The sequence below is a fragment of the Heterocephalus glaber genome, unplaced genomic scaffold, assembly GCF_053883595.1.
Source record: "Heterocephalus glaber isolate CG9 unplaced genomic scaffold, H.glaber_assembly_v1.0 deba00001461, whole genome shotgun sequence".
In the NCBI taxonomy this organism is placed as follows: Eukaryota; Metazoa; Chordata; class Mammalia; order Rodentia; family Bathyergidae; genus Heterocephalus; species Heterocephalus glaber.
The window spans coordinates 4,604,791-4,611,643 of NW_028258308.1; the positions used below are offsets into that span (position 1 = coordinate 4,604,791).

The window sequence follows — 6,853 nt, forward strand, 5'->3', positions numbered from 1 at the left end:
CTGAATTCTTCTCTCTGTCCTTACCTGAATACTCTGAGCCCTCTAACCTTTTTGGTCAATTATCTTTTCACCCAAAAGTAATGAAACAGGTGAAGTTGGGCAAATTCTTACAATGTGAGATGTGCAAGTCAGCCAGACCTGGTATAACTGCTTTCACTTCAGAGCCAGAGTAAAAGACATCTCTAAACCAAGAGAAAAATCTTCAAAAATTTACCGAGGAATTTAAGAGTCCTCATAGGAGCTTATAATATAGGACTCCCCGACTTTACCAATTTATTTATGGATATTGAAGTCTGGTAAAAGACTCCCTCCAAATTTCCTCATGAGAAGGGCTGAAAGGAGATAGAAGAATTACTGGAAATCTTTCAAATTCAATCCTCCAGGGTTTTCCACACACACAAAAATCAATGGGTCAATTACATAATTTTGCAGGCAAAAAATAAGTTCCAAATTCAGATTACAGAGTTTGTTCAGAAGCAGTATTTGCAGCTGGGTATGGTGGCACACATCTGTAGCCAAAGCTACTTGCAAGACTGAGGCAGGAAACTGCTGGACCCCATGAGTTCAAGACTTACCTATGCAACACAGCAATACATCTCAACACACAAACAAACAAAAAAGTGTTTGCAAAATAGTTTGGGCTCAAATACAACAAGGGAAAGGACTGAAATAGTGTTAACTGCTGCATTTGTAACTGGACTCACCCTGACCTTAGTAGCTTGATTAAAAAACAGAAGGGGAGATGCAAGGCTACAGTGTTGAATTGGAGACTTTGGTTGAGCATTTTAAGGACTCTAGAGCAAGAGAAAACCCAAGGGCCTAAGAAGCGTATGTCTGTCTGTTCATGTACAAAAGTTATAGAGGCCAAGACCAAAGGGAATGTCTCATCCTTATTTTAAACCATAACCAAGAAGTTCTAGAGTAAGAAATTCTTCCCTGAAGGCATTTGTCTTCCTGGCACCAGGACACTGGGAGAGAGATTGACTACTTGTGTACTACTCGTGTGGTAGTCTGTGAATAAGCCTTCTCCTTTTAGACTGGACTATGTCCCCTATAACAACAGCCTCTGAGATAGTAATTGATATCAGTCTTGTTCTAGAGTGAATTAATAATTTGTGGTGAATTATTCCCTACAATACCTTTAAGTAAACATGAAGAAACAAGAGTTAGGATGAATAGGGAATCCCACACAGTGGGCCACTTTACCTCCATAAACCCCACTTTGATAATGCCAACAAACCCCTCAGAGTAAAAAGGTCTTGTCTCTAGAGGGCGTTTTTAATTGAGTTAAGAGGTTCCCATTATTTGAACCCACCCAAGTGATATTGGAGCCATTTTCAGAAAAACACACTTTTACTGTGTGGTACCGCTCCAGTAAACTTGTTAGGGTGAGACTTATTTTCTAAGCTAAAAGGACATAAGCAATCTGCTTCAGAGGAAGAATTAATCTTAAGAGTTTCCTAAGTCCTTGGAGCCAGAACTGCTGTATTCTCTCTATGTGGAAATTGGTAAATGCAAAACTCATGCCTGTGATATTCTTGATCTTTCTAAAATATGTGATTGTTTATGGTCCTCTTCCTCTGCTGATATAGGAAAGATTAAAAGTGTGGAGTCTAAAAATTCCAAATAGGTCATTCTGAAACTTTCCCTAAATTACCCCAATTGCTACTGAAGCCTGAAGTAATTCAAGGACTCTCCTCAATTTTAGAGAATTTAATTAAACAGGGAGCCAGAATTCCATGTACCTTATGACTTTCCAATCCTACCAATTAAAGAACCAAACAGACAAATTTGGAAATTTGTTAAAGATTTACAAGCAGTTGATTAAATTGTTATTATTGAAGTTTCCTGTAGTTCCTGACACTAATACCTTGTTCTACAAATTCAAATTGGCATGCACAAATTGAACTACAGGCTTTTTGAGGGTAACATGAGAAGATGATTAGATAATCGCTGCATGATGCATTCACACTTGTGCAATGACCAATCAAGGAGAAAGCCTTATCAGGAGAAATGATGAGAAAGAATGATATCTGTTAATGACTGATCTTAAAGGGTTCACACATAGGGTAGGGCTTGTATCGGTTGACTATTTTTGAGTTCTCTTTTCCAGTAGATTACAAAAAGGATTAACATTCAAATAGCAGCCCAAACAGGTATGTTTTCTGTTCATCCTATCCAAAAGTGTTCAGGACTAGCAGACTGCAGCCTAGAGCTCAGGAAAAACAGCCCATCTCGTATTCCCCCCTTCCTTGACCACCCTTTTCTTCTTGTCCATCTCTCTGCCCTCCAAATTCTCCACCTCGGTCCAAGAACAAGATAAAATTAAATAAGGACATTTAATTATGGGTACATATGTGTATATGCATGTGTTTGCACATGTACATATAGTGCAAAAGCAGAATAACATCAGAGAAAACTGAGAGGGGAGCCAATGGCTCTTTTACAGAACTGTATCATGTTTGGAGTTTTTTTTAACAATTAGATATCATCAAAGAAAAAGCGATTTTTAGTAAATACTTCTACGAAACAATTCCTACACACATATTTAAAAGAGTTATTAATATCCTGTCAGAACAATTATTTGTTTTTTTTCTATTTATTTATTCATTCATTTTTTGGTGGTGTTGGGGATTGAACCCAGGGCCTTTGCACTGAGCTACATCCCCAGCCTTTTATATTTTTTGAGACAGGGTCTCACTAAAGTTGTTAAATTGTCCAGGCTGGGCTTGAACTTGCAATCCTCCTGCCTGAGGCTCCCAGAGTGCTGGGATTAGAGACATCTATCACGACACTTCTAGAACAATTATTTATTTCTTCCTCCTCAAGCTACAAATTATTCCCATGCCTGAAAAACTATTTAACAAAGAATTTTTAAAAATCCAAGAACTGAAACTTGCAAAGCTATTTCTGATGCTCAGCAATTGAATAAATATGTGTATGTGTGTGTGTGTGTGTGTTTAGAGAGAGAGAGAGAGAGACAGAGAGAGAGACAGAGAAAGAGAGAGAGCTAAAAACATCCATCAGAGGAAGCAGAAGCCATCATGAGAAAGTCCTAATAATGGCTCAAGGAAGCAAATTACTCTGTCTACTGAGGTATCTTGTGTGGTTTTGCCACAATATTTCCAAAGTCTATTTTACAAACTAATTTCCCTTGAATATCAACATCTGTATCCTGATCTGGAGTGTAATCATGGAAACATAAACCATAAGTAATATAATATTGTTTGCATTCAATGTTCATACTGTTTTTCTTTCTCTTTTTTTGTATTAAATTCTTTTATTGGTGCATTGTAGGTATACAACACAATTACATTTCTCACTGGGAATTGTACCTTTATATAATGCAACATACTGCTTTTCTGAAGACTTATTTGTATCAGCTGTGTTGGCATAAAATAAAAAGCTAAATATAAAGCACACACACACAGTCACACATATACACACACGCAGACCAAAAGCTGAAAGGGTGCACGGTAATAGACCTTTGCTCAGTTTTCTTTAATTTCTGTTGAGAAAGAGAGCGCTTGTTTGTTTGTACTTGAAAATGTCCACAGTCCACCTGGGCAGCAGTGCCGCAAGGGCTCACTGAAGCTCCTTGTTTTTCACAGCCATTGCATCAGGACTGCACAGCTCTGCAGTTTCTTTGAAATTCTACTCTCATTCAGTACACAGATGACCTAAAATTATACTCCTCCAATAAACACTGCTCTAAAATGGACTCAACCTGCCTTTTTCAGCAAGTTGCACATAAAGGTCATAAGGTTTCCATGGGAAATCTTCAGTTTTCAAGGGAAGAGTTTCACTATTTAGGACATGATCTGAATGTGCAAGAGATTTCCTTGGCACTTGAGACAATAAAAACTATTCAGTTTTCCTTGGCCTACAACCAAAAGGCAATTAAGATGTTTTCTTGGATTTGTAGGACACTGTAGATCCTAGGTCCCTCATTTTTTCCTAATGGCCTCACTATTACACAAGCTAGCTAGAAGTGCTGTTCCAGAGCCATGACCTTGGAAAGACAGTCATTAGCAAGCTTTAGCTAAAAGAAACTGGCCCTAGAACAGCCCTCAGCACTAGGAATTTCAAACTATGCTAAATCTTTTATCTTGTTTGCTCATGAGTGTAACAATCAGGGATTCAGGGTTCTTACCCATGAATCTGGTGAAAACATAGGCCCATTGCACGTTATAGCCTGCAATTAGACACAGGAGCTGAGGCATAGCCTAAATGTTCAGAAGTAGTAGCAGCAGCAGCTAGGTGGATGGAGGTTTCATTTGAGTTGGTTTTAAGAAAGTTATTTTATTGGCAAGTCACACACACTGTGAAAAGTTTGTTAAATTCCCATCAAACTTAACATTTCTCAGCAAGTAGCTTAATATAAACTAGTGAAATTCCCCTTTCTTTTTTTAATGTCTACCTAAGGTGTTGTAAACTTACTTTACCCTGCTACTCTATTTCCCACACGAAGAAAGCCACAATCATGTGAGTTTAAGATCAGAAATAATGGCTGCATCTGTTGATTCATGAGAGGCTCCATTGAACAGTCATGGATTACTTTTCATTGATTATTGAGGGTCTTATGCCAAAAACTCAGAAGGAAAATACCAGGCAGGGTCTGCTACTATAACCGAGGTGTGTCAGTAGAAAAGAAGCTCTTCCCTTAATCAAGTCAGCTCAACTTTGAGAGCTGGCTGTCACTCAAGCCTGTCATTTTCTAATCAGTAAAAATTTATACAGATATGCTTTCAGAGTAATCTATAATTTTATATTGGAATCAAAGTGTTTCTCACTGCTAGTGGGACCCCCCATAAAAAGACTCTGTGAAGATTAGTTCCTTTCCAGTTGGCTAGCACAAACAGTCATTATTAAGACTGAAACCCCTACCTGTAAAACTGATCCTGAATATAAAGAAAATTCCCTAGTAAATTTTTATGCTAAATCAGCTAGTGCTAAAATGGTTAGAATAGGCAGTTTGAGTGAGCACCACAGCATGGATGCAAGTTAGTTCTCCTAGATGACCTATTTAATAATCAGTGCAACGGAAAAGCAAAATTGGCATCTGAAAGGAAGTAAGTTCAGTGCTAAGTGTGGACTCATAGAAGGCTCAAATAACTGCCTGGCCTTCCTTGAGTCCCTGAAGCTTCCATTGGTAAAAGTTCTGTATTCCACAACTTGTCAGTGCAAAAACAAGATTATCTAAATTGCTGGGGAGACTGCTCTAAAATAACATGGTGTTATGGTTTATGTTTAGATCTTCCCCAAAGCCTCATGCAGAAGAGATGGGACTTTCTTTTTCAGAGGTAGTGGGGAATGTGTGATGCTGGGGTTAAGGGCATAAGATTACTAAACCACTACATGTGAGTGATTAGTTTGGCACCACCCTAATCCAGGTAGTCTGAATAAGATAAAAGGGGCAGCAAGATGCTGTTAAACTCTCTTGCTACCTTTGCTACCATGTGTGTGCTGTTATTTCTGCTCTGCCATGCCTGTTTGTCATCCCTGCCTTGGAGTCAGCCAATTATGGATTGAAACGAACTATAAGCCAAATAAACCCCTTCCCTTTTAACTTTGGGTGTTGGGTATCAGGAGCAATTCTACATAATTTTGGGGCAAAATCATTTGATTAGGCCTACTTCTCCTGCCTACAGGCCAGCTATGGCATGTCCAGACATAACTCCATTTTGGCCTCCGGCCACAGCTAAGACCTTAGTGGTCCGATGATGCTGTGATGCTCCAGGACAAGATTACAGCAGCTAAAGAGATCCTGGGAGGAACAAATCTTCATCTGCATAGTTCCTCCTTGATCTAGGATTTCCACAGCCCCCCAGTCATCTGTTACATTTGTTTCTCCTGATGTACTGAATAAAGGTGTGGCAAGCTTGGGGATTTTCATCTTTGCTGCCCAGAGCAGCACTGATCAGGCCCAAGGCTCAGTAATGTCCCCTTTCCCTGTTCCCTACAGTCGGGTATTTTGTCTCAGCAATGAGAGAAAAGTGACTAACACACATGATTTCTATTGAACATTTAGTTTGCCAAGCTCATAATTCTAGGACAGTGATGGCAAACCTTTTAAGGACTGAGTGGCTAACTGCAACCCCAAACCCACTTATTTATCGAGAAGTGCTAATACTGCAATTAAACTTGAATATTGAGGTTTTAGTTTGGTAAAAACAACCGCTATCCATGCTCAGTTCCTGGGGCAACTTGGCTTGCATACCCACAGAGAGGGCTCTGCATGTCCACTGTGGTACACGTACCATACCATTACTATCCTATGAAAACAATAAAAATGTCAGGTAGTATGTTTCACCTGACATTTTCAGCTGGTTTTAAGAAATTAATTTTTTTTTTAACATTTTGATCAATGGGCTTCACTCAGTTGCTTTTCTTAGTGGGGTATCCATTTGTTCTTTTAACTATCTGATTTTTTTTTCTGGTTGTAAAGAAGCTTTCCCAATGCAGGAAAGTTTATGCTATGTTGGTGCTAAGAAGTTATTAGGAAATGTGTTTCTTTTATGGGACATTCCTGGAGAAATTTCTAGCAACAAAGAAACCCATTTTATTGGACAAATTGTCACTAATTGTTGGGTTTGTGGGGCAATGCCTCTATATTAGAAAACAACTAATTTGTATAATGGAGATGTACATATACACAAGGGATGGAACAGATAGCAGTGATATAATCTTCCTAATACCTCAAAGAAACTTGTAAGCTTACAACTGGGTCTTGAAAAACTGTGGTAATTCACTAGACAGGGATAGAAAATAAATAAAGGGTATGTATGGTACTCTGTCACAATGAGCTTGTGTTCTGTTAGCTACGACAAATGTATGCATAGAAAATATCTTA

At 38.7% G+C, this 6,853-nt stretch overlaps 1 long non-coding RNA gene across 1 annotated transcript in view; it reads left to right on the top strand.

Moving 5' to 3' along the window:
• Nucleotides 1–6,853, top strand: part of LOC147826714 (uncharacterized) — a 44,307-nt gene that overhangs the window by 14,409 nt on the left and 23,045 nt on the right. The window lies entirely within an intron of this gene.